The following is a 19292-nucleotide window of genomic DNA, read 5'->3' as shown; positions in this document are numbered from 1 at the left end:
GACAAACTGATGGGTTAAGGACTGCAGTTGTCTTCATGCTCTACCTCAATCCAAAGAGCAACATAGGTGAACTCAGCTTCCAAGGCAACATTTATCCAACGCCATGGCTCCCTCACACCCAGTGGCCTTCACCTCGGCTCTCTACTTCTCCCACTCCTTCCATGGACCCCCAGGCGTTGTCACCTAGAGCTGTCGCACTGCTACAGTCCTACTCTAAGGGCGCTTACGCCCCAAGCACGGTCCCTGCTGGGCTCTCTGGGCCTGCTGCTCCTACTGCACCGCCTCCAACCAGCCTGGCTCTCCTGCTAGTTCCCTGCTGGTTTCCTTTATCGCTGCTGCTTTCCTGACTCTTTCCGCCCTTCGGGGAGCACCGCCTCAGGTGCCTGCTGCCTCTCCTTCCCACTGTACCCCGATAAAGTCTTGGCCATGGGCCGAGGTGGCCTTCCTCGGCTCCGGCAGCAGGGCCGCTAGGCACAGCTGAAGCTCTTTCCCTTGTGTTCTGTCACTTCATTGTCTTCTGGTTTTCTTCCCAGCTCTCTCCTTTTTCCTCCTGTCCCCTCACTGATTCCTCCCCCCCCCCCGCCCCCAGATGCAGACCTTTCTCAGGGCTTTCCCTGGCAGTCCCTCCCGCCTCGGCCTGCGCTCCTGCACCTGGCGACTTCCACTGTTTCCGCCAATGCCTGGACTTACCCAGGCGGGCCAAATGCTGCGACACACAGGTCACAAAATATAGGGCTCACACGCAATAGAGGTTACTTCTCGACGTGAGCACTGTTCCTGGTAGGTGGGGAGATATTTTTCATGTGGAGACTCAAGAACTCAAACACTCCAATTCTGTGCCTCCAGCACCCCCAGCCTGGGACCTTGTCATCTTTTGCTTCCATCCAGCGAGAGGGGAAGAGAGCACAGAGAAGCTAGCCCAGCTCCTGAGAGCCTCCGATCGGGAGTGACACACACCATACTCACTCACATCCTACTGGTCACAGCGAGTAACACTGCAACACCTCACTGGGAAATAAGCGGGGAAACAGAGTGCAGTTACTTCTGGAAAGAAGCGGAAGTGAATTTTTAGTAAGCTGCAGTATATACCATACATATTGATCTATGGCTTAATCTAAAGTGTTTCTCTCCGGCCCATAGAGCCAGATGCTCACCAAATTCTCCATTATGAGGGTCTCGGTGGTATTCCAAATGCAACATATTCAAAACTAAACTCACTAGCTCACTGCATAAAGCTGCTGCTCCTGTCGTGTGTTCACTGTCTCAGTAAATGACATGGTCAGATAATGGGGGGTAACCTTGGCTCTTCATCACCTTTACTACCCAATCACCTGCAAGGGTAGTTGGAAACATCATATATTTTATTCTTAAAACAATTTACAAATATCACATTAGAAAAACTCTAAAATGCTCTGACCATCCACTTATCCACTCACTAAACATGTGTTCAGTGACCAATATAATATACACAAGGGAAGTATACTGGATGCTTTCAGGGATCACATGGTCTGCTAGAGATGGTTATGTTGCTAAAGAATTTTATAATCTAGTGAGGGACAATCCACAAGTTTACATATAATCACATTATAAATTAGATCAGGATGGATGCCATAATGGATTAATAAACCAAGATAATGGGAATTAAATAAATGGAAAAAAGCAGCTATGGCCAGAGTGAGGAGGCTTTATGAAGGAGATATGTCTGAGCTTTATCTTAACGAATGGATGGAACTGGGGCAGGCAAAAATGGGGCAGGAGGTTCCAGCTTCCTGACTCACATTCAGACATTTTCTACCACAGGGAGTGGAAATTGGCCTCCATTGAGATTTTAATAACTTCTTTTACCACAAAAGATCAACTATTCCCTCATCAACCTCATACCAACATCCATTTGCTGGATGATCCAAAATATAGAATATTATCCAAATTATCCAAAATATAGTATAGAAAACCCAGACCTTATTTTATCAGAGGGATGTTTAAGACATTGGTTTATGTAAGGCTTAGAGTACTGGAAACAAAAACAAGTTTTCCCTAGGTTAGTGATTTTGAAAATTTAAATAAAAGCTGCCTTAAAAAAGAAATCCCAGGAAAAATATGCATTGGAGTGTGTATTTTCTATTGTATCTTTAAATCATATAACCAGAAGTGGAATGAAATAAATCATAGAGTACCTCTAGGCAAGAAAAATAAAGAAAATGAAAATTTTGTTTTTGTAAAATAATTCCTCTGGCTTACAACTCCAACTGGAAAATAAGCACTTGAGCCAATGAAATGAATCATCTTCTTAAACATAAGAAAATATAAAGAAGCCCGGGTGTATGGTAAAACTTGTTAACAGTGCTATAAAGAGATTTCATCTCAAAGAAAAGATAAACATACACACACACACACACACACGTATAAAAAAAAACTAAATGAGGGATCCAACAGCCAGATCAAGTGTAACACTAAGAACAAGCTATTTCCCATTATTTATAGGAAAATAAAAACATTATTGGAACTGATCGATAGTTTGATAAAATGTATGAGCATGTTGTTGGTTGATACTATTTAAGGGTTCCACAGGAGTGATGGGAAAGCAGAAAATCATGGGTTGATCTAACATCCAGGTCATTTGAACTATTACGCGATCACTTATTTCAGACTCAGTGTATTTTATAATTTTTTATTTCCTCGAGTGGTGACCAACTATGAAAACGTGTTGAAGTAATCCCCTTGCTCATTCCACCCAGGGCACCTCTTCCTTCCTGAAGGGCAGTGAGGAGGAGACTGGAGTCAGTGACCAGCCTGGGGTGTTCTGGAGGGCACACTAACACTTTTTCACTTGGAAAATAAGGGGTGCTGGACATAGTCATAGCGTATCCCGCATCTAAGCAGCAGCAGAGAGGCCTTTCACGCTCTGTGACTTGGAAATACTCCAGTCCCGCCTGGAAAAGCAGGGGTGCTTGTGAGAGGGTGAGGTGTGCATCCACCGCGAGGAAAGGGCGGAGCGGGGAGGTCTAGAGCCATTCCGAGTTTAGCTTGTTTTATGTTTCCTCTCATCTGAAATAAGCTTTAGTGAAATATCATTTCCACAAATAAACACACTTTTTAAAAAGTGTATAGGCGAGGGCCTCGAGGAGTGCGAAGTCTTCTGAGCAATCGCTTTGAACCATGACCATCTACAGATGGTGCCTCTAGGCTTATACAGACGGCAAGGGCATGGAAGGGACTGGAATGTACTGAACGCCGAATTCTTAGCCAGTGGCTTCACATTTGTTATTTCAGATCCTCCTAAGAATAACCTTGCTGAAGCAGAATGATTATTAACATTTTGAAAAGTTAAAAAAAATGGAGTATCAGAATGTATGAATAACATGTCCAAGTGACCAAGGCGGTAAGTCGAGATGGCATGATTTGAATCCAGATCGAACTAGCTTTAAGACCACTTCTTTCTTGTTTATGTCATCTTACCCACTGACAACAGTCACCAGTCCTCCCACACCTATTCTCCCCAGTTCTCAGGGAGAGTAGGGGCTTAAGCAAGGAGTGAAAGTAGAATAGTTTAGCAAAATACTATCCTTGTGGAAAACCAGGAACAGGAACGTGCACAGGAATCTTTCTGTATTATTTCTTAAGAATAACTATATGTAACTCCATAATTATTTCAATAAAAATCTCAATTTAAAAAATTCAATTTAAACAATTATGTTGTTTAATAAGGTTGGGTGACACATCTATCTGTCCTAATTACAAGCCATACTTACCCCACTGTCCCTAGTCCTGTTGCCTTCCTTTCTTCACTTGCATGAGTCCCTTCATCAGAGATAAGCTTTAACATTTTTATTTTTCTTAATAAAGTTTGTTTTGCTATGTCAGACTGTGAATCCATTTAAGACACAGCACCATCTCTTAACCTGGATTTCCTATCCATGACATACTTTTGCCTAAAGACATGCTTAAATGCTGCATGGGTTATGCAAACTATGGCTACTAATTTTACCAGATATTTGAATATTTATAATTTGTCAGGGAGCAAAAAATTTCCCCAACATTGTTTTCAATTGTATTGTGTATTTTTCAAGTTTAATGATTAAGTTCTACCCAGTTTGTTGTAAATTTTTCTTCCTAAATCTAAGCACCAAAAATCAAGGCAATGATCAAAGGGAATGAAAGGCAGGCTTCTCCTGACTGTTAACTGAACAAATCTCAGGGATTATTAGCGTGATACATATTTTCAAATATTATCACTGAGGATTCAAATTCTTGTCATTTTAAATAACTGTGGCTACTCTAGGGGTTGTTCTTGGTTTTATGGTAAAGCACTGTCCTTAGTGATATCAGAAGTGTTTTTTTTTCCCCATGTATGCGAGTTTCTGGAGGAGTGAAAGGCCTTTGTTCTAAAATGATGATTCTGAAATGATGTGATTAACATTAGCTCACATGATCTAATGATTCGGAAAAGAAAAGTGAGTGGGAGAAGATTACCTATAAATACATGGGAAATTATAGACCTGGATTTAAAGTCTGCTAGCCTGATAGGCTTATTCAGAGAATCTGAGAACTGTAGACCAAAATATTTATTAAAGTGAAGGACCACATTCGACTCGAGGGACTGAGAAAATACATTAGCTAATTGTGAAACAAATCTACTTTTATATATTAAAAAAAGGGGGGACCTTCCATGACTGCAGCCAACCCTGTTCCTAAAAGTGGTATTTAAAATATTCCAGGCCACAGTTTTGCATTGATGAGAAGGATGCCCTGAAAACAAAGTACATTCCTTCCTATTCAAATTGTAAATTCTGTTCTACGGGGTATAGATTCTGAAAACTGGAGCTAAAGCTAAACCTTTCTTTACATTCTTCCAGTTTTATTATAGAACGAAACCTTGAAGTTTACTTTTTAAAAAGTATTGTGTTTAGCTTCTTTCCATCCTGATTTTAAAAAGAAACCATTTTATTCAATTCCCTTCTTCTGGCAAGAATTTACTATTTCCTGCAATACTGGAACAGCTTCAAGCCTGAGCCGAGGTAACCTGCATTGTGGTATGGGGATGTTCAGCATTAGGCATGTCCTGCTCCCAACTGGTTCATCTGAAAAATAAAAAGGAATGGTGTTCTGCTTTTCTGCTGTGCTAATTGCGTGAGTGATGGATGCTATGGCTTATCTTGGTCTGTGGGGTGGGACTGGACCGCCTCCTCTGAAAATACAGCACCCTGAGAGAGGAGCAGAGTTCACACAGTCCTTTTATGGAACAACCTGCAGTCCCAATACGACTGAATAAGCGCCCGTGGAGCTTACAGATTTCCCCTTTTTATGGCTTTAATAAACTTACAAACTATATCAGCTTCTGTGAGCAGAAGATAAAATTAGACAATCTTAGAAACCACTACGGGGAACAAAACAACTCTGTCCACAGCATCTCTGTGGGGTTTGTGGGGCCCACTCCCAACATGCTCACCAGTCTGAGGTCCTGCTTCTTTACTTATTCAGCTTATCCTCATGAAGATACAAGGCAGGATTTATACCCCAAATGGCACCATTAATTGGAATTAATAGCATTCTTCTGACATAGCCCAACTAGAACATGCATTTGTATATTCATTCATCTCATGCTAGAGAGTCTGGGGCTCTTTTTAATAAGTGAGATGTTCAGCTTGCAAATATACCCTTTCAGAGCAATAGGATAGAGGCTCTCATTGGCAATTAATAGAGATTATTGCAGTTTTTTTTTTATAATTTCCTCGTTTTAAATACACTGTGACAAACAATGAAAAGTGTGGACTGCAAATCGGGTGGTTCTGGCCTTTCATTTCCTTCTTGAAGGGTCTAGGCCTCTGCAGACTTAAGTCCCTGAGGACAGGAATCATGTCTGTTTTCCCCACCACCATAGCCCCAGGACCTATCCTGGGGACCCATGTCAAGAGAGCGTGTAGTCAGTATTCACTGAATTTGAGTTTCTTTTGGAAGGTTTCATTTCATTTATTTCACTTTGTTTCCTCATCTTCATCAAAATTCCTATTTCAGGTTCTGCCTGGTGGTGGCTCTCGTCATTGCCCCAGAGGACACAAGGATTTTAAGAAGAACATAAAAGTGGCTCTGTCAGAGTCACCAGTTATATGTTGGAGGAAACTATGGATTTCATTTGTCAGTCTCTCCCTTCATGACAATTTGGGTGGTCACCTTCAGGATCTTTCTAGATAATACACTATTTTCACAAATTAAAGCAATGAAATTGTTATGGGCCAGGATAATATTGGCATCTTGGCTACCTGAGCTGTCTAGTCCCTAGAAGCAGGCTGTGCATAGGACATCATGACTCTATACTTTGTAAAAGATCCTTGACTAGTGTTTCATGTCTAGCCTCACCCAAATTCTTCCCAACTGGACCTGAAATTTATGAAATAGCAAAATCTGCTTGACTTCTGGCCCCTTTTTGTTTCCATCTGGCTTTTAAAACTGTATTTTGGAGGAAGGAACCTTTGTTATTATACATGTGCATCTTATACAGTTAGATCATCAGATCACTGTTGGGGTGTGTTTCTTTTCTTGGACTCATCTTCTGTCCTGGGAACCCTTACAGCTCTTATAATCAGCTATATAAACTCTTCAGCTGGGAGCTGCATTCTGCCAGGGCTGGATGAACTGGGGCAACAAAGTTTAGTGCTTAATTAAAATTTTTTTTAGCTCATGAGTTATTGCAGGTTCTAAACTTAGTGAAATGTCTTTCTTGAAACCCAGCATGAATATTAATGAGTCGGGGTTGGACTGCCAAAGCGGCTCAGGGTGGGTCAGGTACTTTAGAGATGCTGGAAATTCTGAATACGGATCTGTGAAGCTAGGAAATGTCTTTACATAAATTTCCTGCCATGCTCTTTTATTAAAAGGGAAAAAGCATTTGTAACTACATTGGCTAAATCTCCACGTGGGCCATGTGTCCCTTTTTGGGAACCATCCAAAGAATGGCTTTATGTGATCCAAATTACAAGAATGTATAAGGGGAGACCATATTGAGGAAAATTTAATGTTATATAATGATAAACACCCTCATTTAACAAACATTTATTAAGATGTTCCTATGATAGGGGCTGATGAAAAAATGAACGTGATTCCTGACCTCTATGAGCTACACTCTGAAGGGGAAAACAGACATTAGGTGATCACACAAATACACTATTATGAAGAGTGGTACTTGTGTGGCAAAGCTTGCTGGCTGTGGACCCTTGATCCATCTTCCTATGTAACAGGTCCCAACACTATCAGGCAGCAATAAAATCAGTTAAAAATCTATGTCTTTTTTAGTTGGCAGAGAAGGTTGGCTGAAAGATTCCCTTACAGGAAGGGACAGCTGAAAGCAGTAACTAGAAGTTGTTGGGTGGGGTTTCAGGGAAAGTTCTTTAAAGTGGGTTGATTTATCTGGAGGGCTGTTGACCTGCCCTTCCCGCTTCCTATTATCTGGAAAGGGGAATGGGGCTAGAGCCGTAGGGGCTTTTGTGTGACCATGCATTGACCATGAGGATGGACGGCATGTCCTAAGGAGGTAATAGAGTGAAATAAAAGAAGCCATGGTCCTTGACTTCTTTTATGTAAGGGAAAAAGAAATCTCCATCTTTTTAAGTGACTCGTACTTAAAAGCATTTTAAATAAACAACTAACTTGGGAATCTACAAATGTGACATTATTGAGAAATAGGATCTTTGCAGATTTAGTCAATTTAAGATGAGCTCTGAATCCAATATGACTGGTGTCCTTATAAGAAAAGGGAATTATGGACACAGAGACACAAGAAAAATGGCCATTTGAAGACATAAGTAGAAATTGGAATTACGCTGCCACAAGCCAAAAACACCAAGGACTGCTGGCCACCAGAAGATAGAAGGGGCGCAGAAGAATTCTTCCCCAGAGCCTTTGAAGGAGCATGGCTCTTCTGTCACCTTGATTTCTGACTTCTAGTCTCCAGAACTATGAGACAATACATTTCTGTTGTTCTAAGCCACTTTCTTCTTGGTAATTTGTTACTGCCACCCAAGGAAACTAAAACACCAGGCATGAAGATTTATTTCACAATGATAATGGGGTTAATTAACCAAGAGGACATAAAAGTCCCACATGATCATATGTCACATAACAAAGCTCCAAAATACATTAGGCTGAAAGGAGAAATAAACAGAACCTGTTCTCAAGGGCTCCTCATGGTCCAAAAGGGCTGCGGAAACGCGAGCCATCACCTCCAAGATTTGAAGAGGAAGAAGAAGGAAACAGCAGAGGGGCAAAAGAATGTTTCTCCCAACAGATTTAGTCCTTTCAAGTGCCCTTCCCAGGGTCCTCGCCTGAAGACTTCTGCTTGTATCTCATTGGATACCCCTAGTTGCATGGGAGACTAGGAAATCCACTTTGAGTTTCCTGGAGAAGGGATTCTGCTGATTAGGAAGACAGGAGAAAGGGTGGTGGAGTGGCAACCAGTCGTTTTTTCCTACCTATGTGAGGAAGTAAAGCCCAGTGTTTAAGCATGGTACCTCTGGAGTCACATTCCTCAGCCCAACATCTGGCTCTACCACCTACTGGTTGTATGATCTACAGCACAGTATATAACATTTCTAAGTCTTAGTTTCCTCACCAGTAAATTTAAAATGCATTTTATATATATTTACAGCGGTACCTGGCTTTCTGAATGTGATCCGTTCCGGAAGACCGTTCGAGTTCTGAAACTTTCGAGAACCAAGGGACCCACAGCCGCCAGCTGGGCCTCAGGATCTTGCCCTCAGCGGAAGCCGCGGGGCATGTTCGACTTCCGAGGCGGGTTCGGAACCCGAAGCATTTCCTTCTGGATCTATGGTGTTCCTAAACCAAAATGTTCGCCAACGGACACGTTCGAAAACCAAGGTACCAGTGTATATCTCAAAGGGTTGTTTTGAGAATTAAATAAAAACATACACATGTAAAAAAAAAATTATCTATATTATCATATGCCAGCAACCACTTTGGAAAATAGTTTACCATTAGCTACTAAATATGTTCATACCTTGTTTGAGCACTTTCTCTCTTAAGTATTTACCTAAAAGAAGTCTGTGCATGTATACAAGTGTTCACAGCAGTATTATTCATAATAACCTAAAACTAGAAACTAGCCAACTGCCTAAACAGTAGGATACATTTTTTTAAGAGGTATAATCGAATGGAATATTACAGTGCAATGAAAGTGAGTGCTTTCTAGCTGTACTCAGCAACATTAATGAATCTCATAAAAGAGCAGATTGATAAAAATTTTAAAACAAGCAAAACTAAATGATAGTGTTGAAAGCAGGGCTGGTAGTAACTTTCTGAGGTGATTTAGAGAAGAATTGAAGAAAGTTTCCGAAATATCGGCGGTGTTCTCCTCTTGACTTGTGCGGGGGCTACACAGTGTTGTCCTGGGATTGCGCACTGAGTCTCGCATTTATGTGTGTGTTTCTTTTTTCTTTATATGAATCACTTCGTGTGACTGCGTAATTAGTTACCCAAACTCATATACCTTTGATAGTAAAAATGGACGGCACTATTACATGAGGACAGCGGGCGTAACCCGGGGCTGTCCTAGCAACCCAGGACATAGGGTCGCCTTGGTCATATGTAACAAGAAAGAGGTTATTGGAGGAAAGAAAGAACAGAGGCAAGAAAAGGGAAAGGAAGAATCAGAGGCGAGAATGGCGGACAGGAAGGCAAAGCGTGGAGGGGGGTGAGAAAGGAGGAAGGGGGGGGCGAGGGGAGGGGAGGGGAGGGGAGGGGAGGGGAGGGGAGGGGAGGGGAGGGGAGGGGAGGGGAGGGGAGGGGAGGGGAGGGGAGGGGAGGGGAGGGGAGGGAGAGACACAGACCAAATGAGAGAAGGAGCTGGCCCTGACCTTCTGCTTCAAAGCCCTGGGGTGAGGGGAGTGACAAAGCAGATCACATCCCTTTCCCTTGAGACAAGCTTTGCCCAGGTGAGCTGGGTACAACGGGGAGGAAGTTGGAAGTAGAATGTGAAATTAAAAGTTTAAAAGTACTTGAACCAAGATGTCAAGCGATCTTCTTACATGTCCCTAAAGGCTCTGCCTTCGAGAGGGAGCTGATTGGCCTCGCAAAGCTGAGAGCAGCTGGGGGGAAGTAACCTACATCCACGTACATAACCCTCCAAGACGAAACTGCACAATAAAGGGGCTAAACTGTCTTCTTCAGCTGTGGCGAGTTTAGTTTTCTTTGATCCTTGGGCGGGCACCACATGCACATGGCGCCTGCTGAGGCGCAGACGTCGGGCTTAGATTTCGGTCACTGGCCTCTGTCCCTACAGAATCCGCCCAGGTCTCACTCAGCCTCCGGCCCTGAGGTCATGTATCTCTGCTCCCCTCTCACCTGGCGACACGATTCTTCAGAGGCGCTGGTTCTCCCTCAGCCCTTCCGTGGCCTCCCCAGGAGCACAGAAAAGATTTCGCTGCACACTCATGTCTTTCTGAGGCGGCAGGAGACTCACATGTCAGTGAAATCTCACTCTTCTCCTGAAAACATGACAGCCATTTGATTGTCCTGGTGCCAAGATGGGAGAGACCTGTGAGGCTGCTTTTGACCAGAGATCTGATGAGCCTGCAGAGACCTAGGCTTTCTCCACCTTCAGATTATCAACTTGTAGGGATTTTGAAATGTGTCTCCTACCATCAGAACTCTCCCAAGGCTGGGAGGGCAAACTTCTAAGTGAACTCCTGCTCCCTCTCCCAGCTCTCCTTCACTCTCCCCCAGCTCCGGGTCTCTATCTAGTATGAGTGATGGGTTTTCTGCTGGCTGATGTAGTCTTCCTAAATCTTTCAAGTCAATTCCCGAAATTTATTACAGGGGCTACAAGTGTATAGTCCTGACAACTTTCCCTTGAGACGAATGGCATTGTCACACCTGCAGGCACATATGATGGATGCTTCTGGGTAGACGTACAAAAAGACACCTGTTACTTTGTCAAATTATTATCCTGATAGAGTTGTTAAGACATTCACCAAAAAACTTCTAGAGTAGTTCAGATAACAGCTCCCTGGTATTCTAGATATTAGAAACAGTAAACCCCTCACAAAGCTCTGGCTTGCTACATGTATTTACAGGCAACGTGTAAAGCATGTGTGAAATTATAAATGGGTCATTCCCATTTAGGGAGGAGCTGAACATTCAGCAATCAAGGAAAAGACCATGTTTGAATCTGAGCAACAGAACCCTTAGCCTTTATGGTACGCCTCATAGTTTCTCAGCACAGTTAAAATAGACCCTGCATGACTGAAAACACCAATATAGCCTCCTTACTGGACTAATCTCTCTTTACCAATTGACCACGTTGGTAATCACTTAAGATATTATAAATGCATTAAAGGGAATCAACAGGTTCGCCTCCAAATTATTTACTATCTGAACCAAAGTATATCCCTCTTCTTTAAAAACTGATCCTAAAAATTAACTCAGAATTCTAATAATTTCAAGTTCCATGCCAAAAATATTGGTTGTTCAAAAGACATACAATTATGTATGTAAAGTTGAAATATTGGACATACTTGATGCCTTTAATATCATTCTTTTGGGTGTGTGGGAAATGCCTGTTAACTTTAGAAATGATTTTATGTGAATGGAATATTCTACCTACAAAGAATGAACTTTAAACCCAGTTTTGATCTAATAGCATTATATTGGCGAAATAAATCTCTCGTGTATGTGTGGTTCCCCATAATGTTATTGTGCTTATGGTGACTGCTGTGCTCCAGGGGAGTGATGGATGGCAGTGAGGCTTAACCTGATTTTACATCAAGTTGTTGCTAATCTCACACCACCCCTTCATAAATCGGAATGTTTGCAGCTGCTCTGAAGCCCTTGTGTGAGCTCTAGAGTGGTTTCTACCTGAAATTATGTATTATTGCAACCTCCTTTAAAGAACGGTAAGGACTTTTATTGTTTCCGTAACTGAATTATGTTTTCATATCTTTTATACTGCCGTCGTGGTATTGCTTAGCAACAAGTCTCCAAGAGCATGGGAGCGGAGCACACTCATTACCATGATATGCTAAGCTCCCTGTCCTTGCTGCCATTTGAGTGAATTCACTGCTGGCCCCTCTGCCTTGTCTAGCCCAGCAGAATAATGGAATGATTCGTTTTCACCAATCTAAAGTAAGCTTGTATTTCTATACAAGGAAACATATTAACTCTTAGGGAGATGGCAGCAAATATTAAAGTTTAAGTAGTACAGATCACCCAACAGGGACCTAATATACAAAAAAAAAAAAAAGCACATTTTCTATGGAGGTGGATTCACTTTAATATTTTTAAGCAAATGCCACTTAACAAGACAAACCCATGCCGATCATTACAGTTTGCTGCCCTTTGTTTAAGAAGAGGACACTAATACACCACAAATAGAAAGTGCTCCTTGTGTGAGTAGCTCATGCTGAGAAATGCATGCTCTTTCCCTAGCGTCTTTGTGTCTAGAACACTTTTGGGAGACACCAGATTTTAGAGTAAGCCTGAGCAAAGGAATAGAACTTTCTGCTATTTAAACTTAATAACTGCCTCTGTGTAGTTTGAATAAGTGACTTTGGTCTTGTTAGAACAGACAGAAATGCTTCTAAAAATATGCACCAAGATTCACAGCTCATGTTAAAAATAATTCTGAATTAACCAGAATTTGTGTAGGACAAGCACACAACACATCTTACCAACTAAGGATTTAGCTCACAAGCTGTGCAAACATATTAAGATTATTTCTTGGCATTAGTTGTAGCTATGTTTGTCTTCCATTTGGCTCAGACGTTATGTGGTCCTGTGAGGAAGATGCTTTTCTCAATCCACCCTGTTGGCCTCTTGGGTGACATGAAGAAATGAGGCAAGCAGTACTTTTCTCCTGGGTTTAATTTTTAAAAGTGGGTTAATGTGCTTTAAACCTGTTCATTGGAGAAGGGACGATAGGAGCAAGACACTATGAGAAAGCAGGAGAGTCTCAATGACATATGAGAACATTTCAGAAGTCTAAACCATCGCTCTTATGAATTAGCCAATTTCTTTTGAGAATTTTGTTATAAATAGCACATCAGCAGCCATGGATCTTAATTCTATTTTTCCTCTTCTTTTCAAGTATTAAATTTCCAATTTAAAAGTGGTTATTGTACTTAAGAAACTGACATAGAAATATCTGCTTATCCACTGGTTCAACCAGCTACACCACACACAGTAAATATTAAAAACATAAAGCGAAAGGTAATAAGTTGCCTTAAGCAATTGGCAACTGAAAGTTAAATTTAAAAGACCTTGAGATAAGCAATGTTATAGAAGTAAAGCAAAGAATAGTTAAAACTAAAATGTGAAATGTCATAAAGTATGACTATATTAGACTGGTATAATTTCTGATATTCTAACATTTTTAATAGAATTCAAAAATATTCAGTGTTGGCTTCCTGTATTAAATTATACATACAAATCCACTTTAAAGGAAATGTAATTGCTCCAAAACCCTTGGATCCTGCCACCCATAATGAATAATATATTGTGGCATGCTTTTATAAAGTTAAATATTTCTTTTGATGAGGAACATTTATCACCTAAAAGCACTCAAGATTTTGTTTTCTTTCCCCCACATTGTCTTTAATTTTTTTTCCTGGTCTTTTCCAGTTACTCCAGATCTGTTGTTAACTCTGTAGGGTTGAACAACAGATCGTCAACCACTGAGTGAAACTTCTATTTTATTTTGACATTGAGTCTACGATAGTTCTACAAGCCTATTTGCGTATTAAGAAGAGTTTCTCTAAAAGAAGATTTAAAACTATGGTAACCAAGCCTTATGTCATCTTTTCCTTCTTTGCCCTCAAACCTCAAAGACTCATTGCTTTTTTTAAATCTAGCTAGCTAGCTAGCTATTGTAGAACAATAGCCACAATGACACAGGGTCATAGTGACCTCAGAGCCATCATCTGAAGTAAAGACAGATAATAGAGTGGAATAGAATAGGTGACAATTAACAAATAAGAGACAAAACCAAAATGTTTTCTTCTCAGTCAGAGAGAAGAGAGAACAGCCTCCACTTTAAAAAGCTTTTACAGATGTATGTGGAGAGAATTAAAGCTCATTGTAGATAAAGATATCATAAAGGAATATCTTCAAACTCTAAACTGAACTAGGACAGATTATATCCTGTGGCAATGGTAATAATAAGAGGAAATATTTAAACAATTTCATTATCTTGTGCATCAGGCATGTAAACACACCAGTCAGATCTCCTGCCACGAGGAGCATAATTGGCTGGTGGACTCTGGATCCTGATCCATGTTCATGCTAAGGCCACCCGATGTCCAGCTGGCAAAGAGGACATCATCCTGAGGGGAGCATGGATAGTTACGGAACAAGCAGGCAGGAGACTTGCTAAAGATTTCACTGGTGCTGACTTAGGAAAACATCCTAGTGGAGGAGTCATTTATCCAGAATTTTACAGGTGAGATGGCTGAGGCATTTGAAAGCTATCAGGGCTCCTGGCAAGGCAGTTGGCAATGCCTATAATAACATCAGTTGATTGGTTACTGCAATGTTGAATTGTTCCTCTGTAGAGAAATGATGAGAAACTAAGGGCCATTAACAAACAGTTCATTTCTAACAAGAGGGCGACTTTGGTAGACTGACTGCAAAGGAGCTTTTATCTCCTCTGGTAGAAGAGCAGACACTGCTGAGCAGCAAACTCAAGATCTGATTGACTCACACAAAAAAGACATTTGAATTCTCAGTCAAGGTGGGTCTGCAAGCCAGGGTAAGGTCTGGCTGAGAAACCTAGAACCCTAAAACATGGGTTGGGAAGATCTGGGTAGATGGCCCTGAGAGAGTTGGCTCTGCAGAATCCACAGGGCTTGCAGAGTCCCCCTCTTCCTCAGTGAGAGCACTCGGATCTCTCCTCCATCAGAAGATGCTACAAAGACCCCTCCCTGCAATACAGCAGGTGCTCCCCTCAGGTGCTAATCTACCTGCTCTCCCAACAGCTGGGACAATAATTGGGTTAAATCCCAGCATAACCAGCTGGAGTTGTGTTGGGCCTGATAAGGAAGGGAAAATATTATATGCTAAAGGAGATACAAGAATTAGGTAGTATATACTGGAAAGAGCCAGGTAAGTAACCCTGATATTGAACATTTAGAGAACATGATCAGCAGATCCAGAGTAAGATGGGATGAGGGAGAATTCATTAACTTTGAGGCAATCTCTCAGAACATTGCCAGGGGCAGCTACCCTACAGGATCAAGCAAACTCACTGTTGAGGTAGCTGTTAGAAGTCTGAAGGGGCCAATGGTAAGCGAAGTGGAGATGACTGAGCAGCCCTGCAGGACAATGAAGGAAAGAAGAAGAGGCTGAGGGACATGGGCATGCTTGGGATGAATAACCGCTGAAGCTAGAGACCCAACAGAAGATCGCATTCCATGTGAGAGTACAGAAGACACACCACTCATCAAGGCCACTGGGATTCTGGAGCAAGTCAGAGAATCATGTACCTTTTGAGGAACAGTTCCTAGTATGTTACTTTGGCTCTGGTAGAGATGAAATAGTTAATCATGTTCCCCAAATGACCATGAATCTGGAATTGTCTGCCATGAGCTGGCTCTGCCCGACCTACCAAATCATAAAATTGGATAGTCCCAGCAATAGTTTTACGTAAGACAAAAATGTACATCTTGAGTTGAACTCAAGGACCAAAGGGCAAAAGTTAGATATAGAAACAGGTACCCAGGCCCCCATATCACCTGACACGGATGGACCAATACCCTTGCTCCAGCTCATATCTTTGGTTGAACTGGTTGGTGGGGGGCAGGGGTGTCCCATAAGAGCAGCTTAAAGGTGGAAGGGGAAAGCCCAAGCTTAGCATAGAACAGGTTGACTTAGTGTGTTAGGAGAATGCCTGCCACAAAATAAAATACTAAATAAGGTACAAATGGTAAGGTTTTTTGTTATTATCATCTTTCTTTCTTAGAGTCATTGGCTGTAAGTACTTTAGTGTGTTTACAATGCCTAAAATTTTTTTCTTGTGTCTCTTTCATTTCCACCTATTTCTATTGTTTGTTGCAGTAGCTACTAAGGTTTATTTTATCATCTCCTATTTGGATGTTTTATTCTTGTTGGGCAAGGGCAAAGCCATATCCACATGACCTGGGAGGTCTCTCTTGCTAGAAAAACAAAACAACAGAAAAGGAAAGGCACTGGGGATTGGGCAGTGATGTAGTTTGCGGCTCTGCTGGTAAGTAGCGCGCCAGCAGAACTGGCTGTGATGTCTTGCGGTCCAAGCTGGTAAAACTTGGGCTGCAAGGATGCGCTCCTCCAACGCTTAGGCCTCCATCGTGTGCCACTGCATCCTTGGAAAGCTGAGTAGCAGCTTGAAACTCCCCTTCCTGACTGGCAGGTGAACCCCTCCAAGGGAAACCAGCTCTCAGCAGCTTATTTTCTTAAGAGTGATACCAAGTTAACACGCGTGTCAACAGGAGCGCGGACTGAATGAAGACATTCAGAATTCTCTCTGGATGACCCTGCCCATTAAGATGACTGCAGGGCATAATATTTTATTATTCATTCTAATTTAGGAAATAAAAAAACGCGCTTTCATCTCCCCTATTTCTGATAGCAGCATTTGAGGGAATCAAGACAATTTACAAGCTCTGGCTTGTAGAGACTTGAAAAGGGAATTAGGTGATGCGCTTGCAAGAATTTACACGTTGAATAGTAGCTCTTAGACAGTGTGTTATCTTGGGTCATATTTACACTTCTGTTGCCAACCCAATGAATCACCTCTCAGCATGAATTTAAGATTTTCATTTTTTTTCGAGTCATTTGTCCTTCTCCGTAAGAGACAGCACTTAAATATAGAAAGTGCATGAAAATGTGCTTATGCATAATTGTAGTTTGCAGTAGTAACAGGGTCTCTTACTCGACATGAAAATTGGAGTTCTCAGGGCAAAGGGTTTAATCCAACAAATATATTTCTCAATACGACTATAAAGAGAATCCTAATTAATGTGCTAATAGCTACTCTCTGTTTACACAGGGCATTATCCCAGATCTTGAACTGTGACAAATATACATAACAATTAATGTCCACTGAGCAGAGAGAGAGAATACATTTCATTTCTAGAACTTAGCCTGTGAGACATTTCAATCAGAGAGACTGCACAAGAAGTGGGTCTTAAAGTGTTCTCTTCTTGAAGTCTGAATCTAAATTATTCATTGCCATAACTGAGACATCATCTCCATTTCCTCTTGGAATATCACTTATTAGGGACTCAACTAGTCTAATTCATAGCCTATGTATGACTCCTTGACAAATGGTTATTTAATTGCCAACTGGCTCTATCCTGGGTTAGGCAGGTCACTAACTCTTAAAGAAAACTCTCCCAGTTTGACAGCATAATTATTAATATGTTTTGTTTTAAGTGATTTTCTTGAAATTTAGCCCATTTTTTCTTTATTCTAGCTTCTCAAGACACTTAGAAGAAGTATAGATTCTTTTGCCATGATATCCTTCAACTTTAAATTGATATCAGTAAACATGACTCTCTCATATTGTCAAACCACATATTCCCTTTCTTTTCAAATGTTACTGATATCTGGTTTCTTATAACTTAAGTGCCATAGAACTTCCATTTCCACTACTATTGGATTTGTTAATTCTGACCAAACATGCCAAGGAAAACACCTAAACCTTTTTTTAGGGAAAATTAAAGCATTTTCCAAAATACATCAAAATGCTAACAACACGACCAGACCAGAGGCTGAGGACCTAGAGAGATAAAAATAAAAATAAAAATAAATTACTTGAACCACGCTTTTGCCCTGGGGTCACATAAGAGACAGCTGAGATAATGAACATTGCTCCTGGTGACCTGAAAGGCATAGGGAGACAAAACTCAACATCTAGAACTCACCAATGGGGCTGATTTTGAGAAATGCCCTCTGCTGGTTCTGCAGAGCTGGCCTCGTATAAGCGTGGACTGGAATAAGCAAGCCCTAGGACGGTATGCGGCCAAGCTTCCCGTCATCCAAGTGATTGAGAAAATCTTAAAACTTGAACTTATATTAAGATGGTCTTGGACTTCTAGTGTCCCCAAGTATCAAGCATTTAACTGAAGCAAATGAAAGTATTCCCTGGAGGGAAATATGATATCTTAGAATTCAAATTATTTCTTCAAATAATTTTTCAAATATAGCATCCGATGACTAATTAAAAATAAGCACAAGAGGAGACAACAGGAGAGACATAAGAAAAGATAGACAATAGAAATGTAGAGAATGGTATATTAGACTTCTCGGAGAAATAGAACCAATATGCTGTATACATAAGAGGAGACTTGTGATAGGAATTGGCTCACGCAATTATGGAAACCAAGAAGTCCCACAGTCTGCTGTCTGCAAGCTGGAGACCCAGGAAAGCCTAAAGTGTAATTCAGTCCAAGTCTGTGGCCTGAGAATAGGGGGCTGATGGTGTTAGTCCCAATCTGAGTCTGAAAGCCCAAGTACCAGGAGTGCCAATGTCTGTCGATAGGCGATAGATGGCTCAGTTCAAGCCGACAGTGCAGATTCGCCCTTCCTCCACCTTTTGTCCCATCCAGGCCCTCTACAGATTGCATGATGCCCACTCACATTGGGGAGGACCATCTGCTTTGTTTGATTAGCAATTCAAATGCTAATCTCTTCCAGGAACACCATCCCAGACACACTCAGAAATATTATTTTACCAGCTACCTGGACATCTCTTAGTCTAGCCAAGCTGACACATAAAACTAACCATCACAATTAGAGATATTGATATTATCAGGCATAGATTATAAAACAAGTGCCCTAACTATGTACAATTAGATAAAAGCAAAGTTAAACAAAATTGGCAGGGAACTAGAAACTATAAAAAGTGATATACATTTTTAAAAAATTAAAAATTCAGAACTGTGAAAACAGTGAGAGAGAACATTAAAATAGTTATTATAACGATATCCCTTATGTTCAAGAAGGTAGAGAAAACCATAAATATCTTAAAAGATAATATGAAAGAATAAAGACCGTAATAAAACTTCTAGAGATGAAATATCTATGATTTGACACCTTGGACAATACGCACTCATGTGTGATTCCCATGAAGAACACGGCACCAGGTGGAGGTCTATAATTTAATGCTTGGGCTACAACACGGAGGGTGCTATCCCACCCTTTCAGAGTGTTGCCCCTGAGCTGGTGCTTCAGCGATGCTGTTAGAAGGCCCATACGGGACTCTAGGAGACTCGCGGCTACTGGGCTGTGCAGCATGTGGTATAAACAGAGGAGCC

The sequence above is a fragment of the Miniopterus schreibersii genome, assembly GCF_964146895.1.
Source record: "Miniopterus schreibersii genome assembly, chromosome: 1".
Lineage (NCBI taxonomy): Eukaryota > Metazoa > Chordata > Mammalia > Chiroptera > Miniopteridae > Miniopterus > Miniopterus schreibersii.
Note: the sequence above shows the minus strand (reverse complement) of the source record.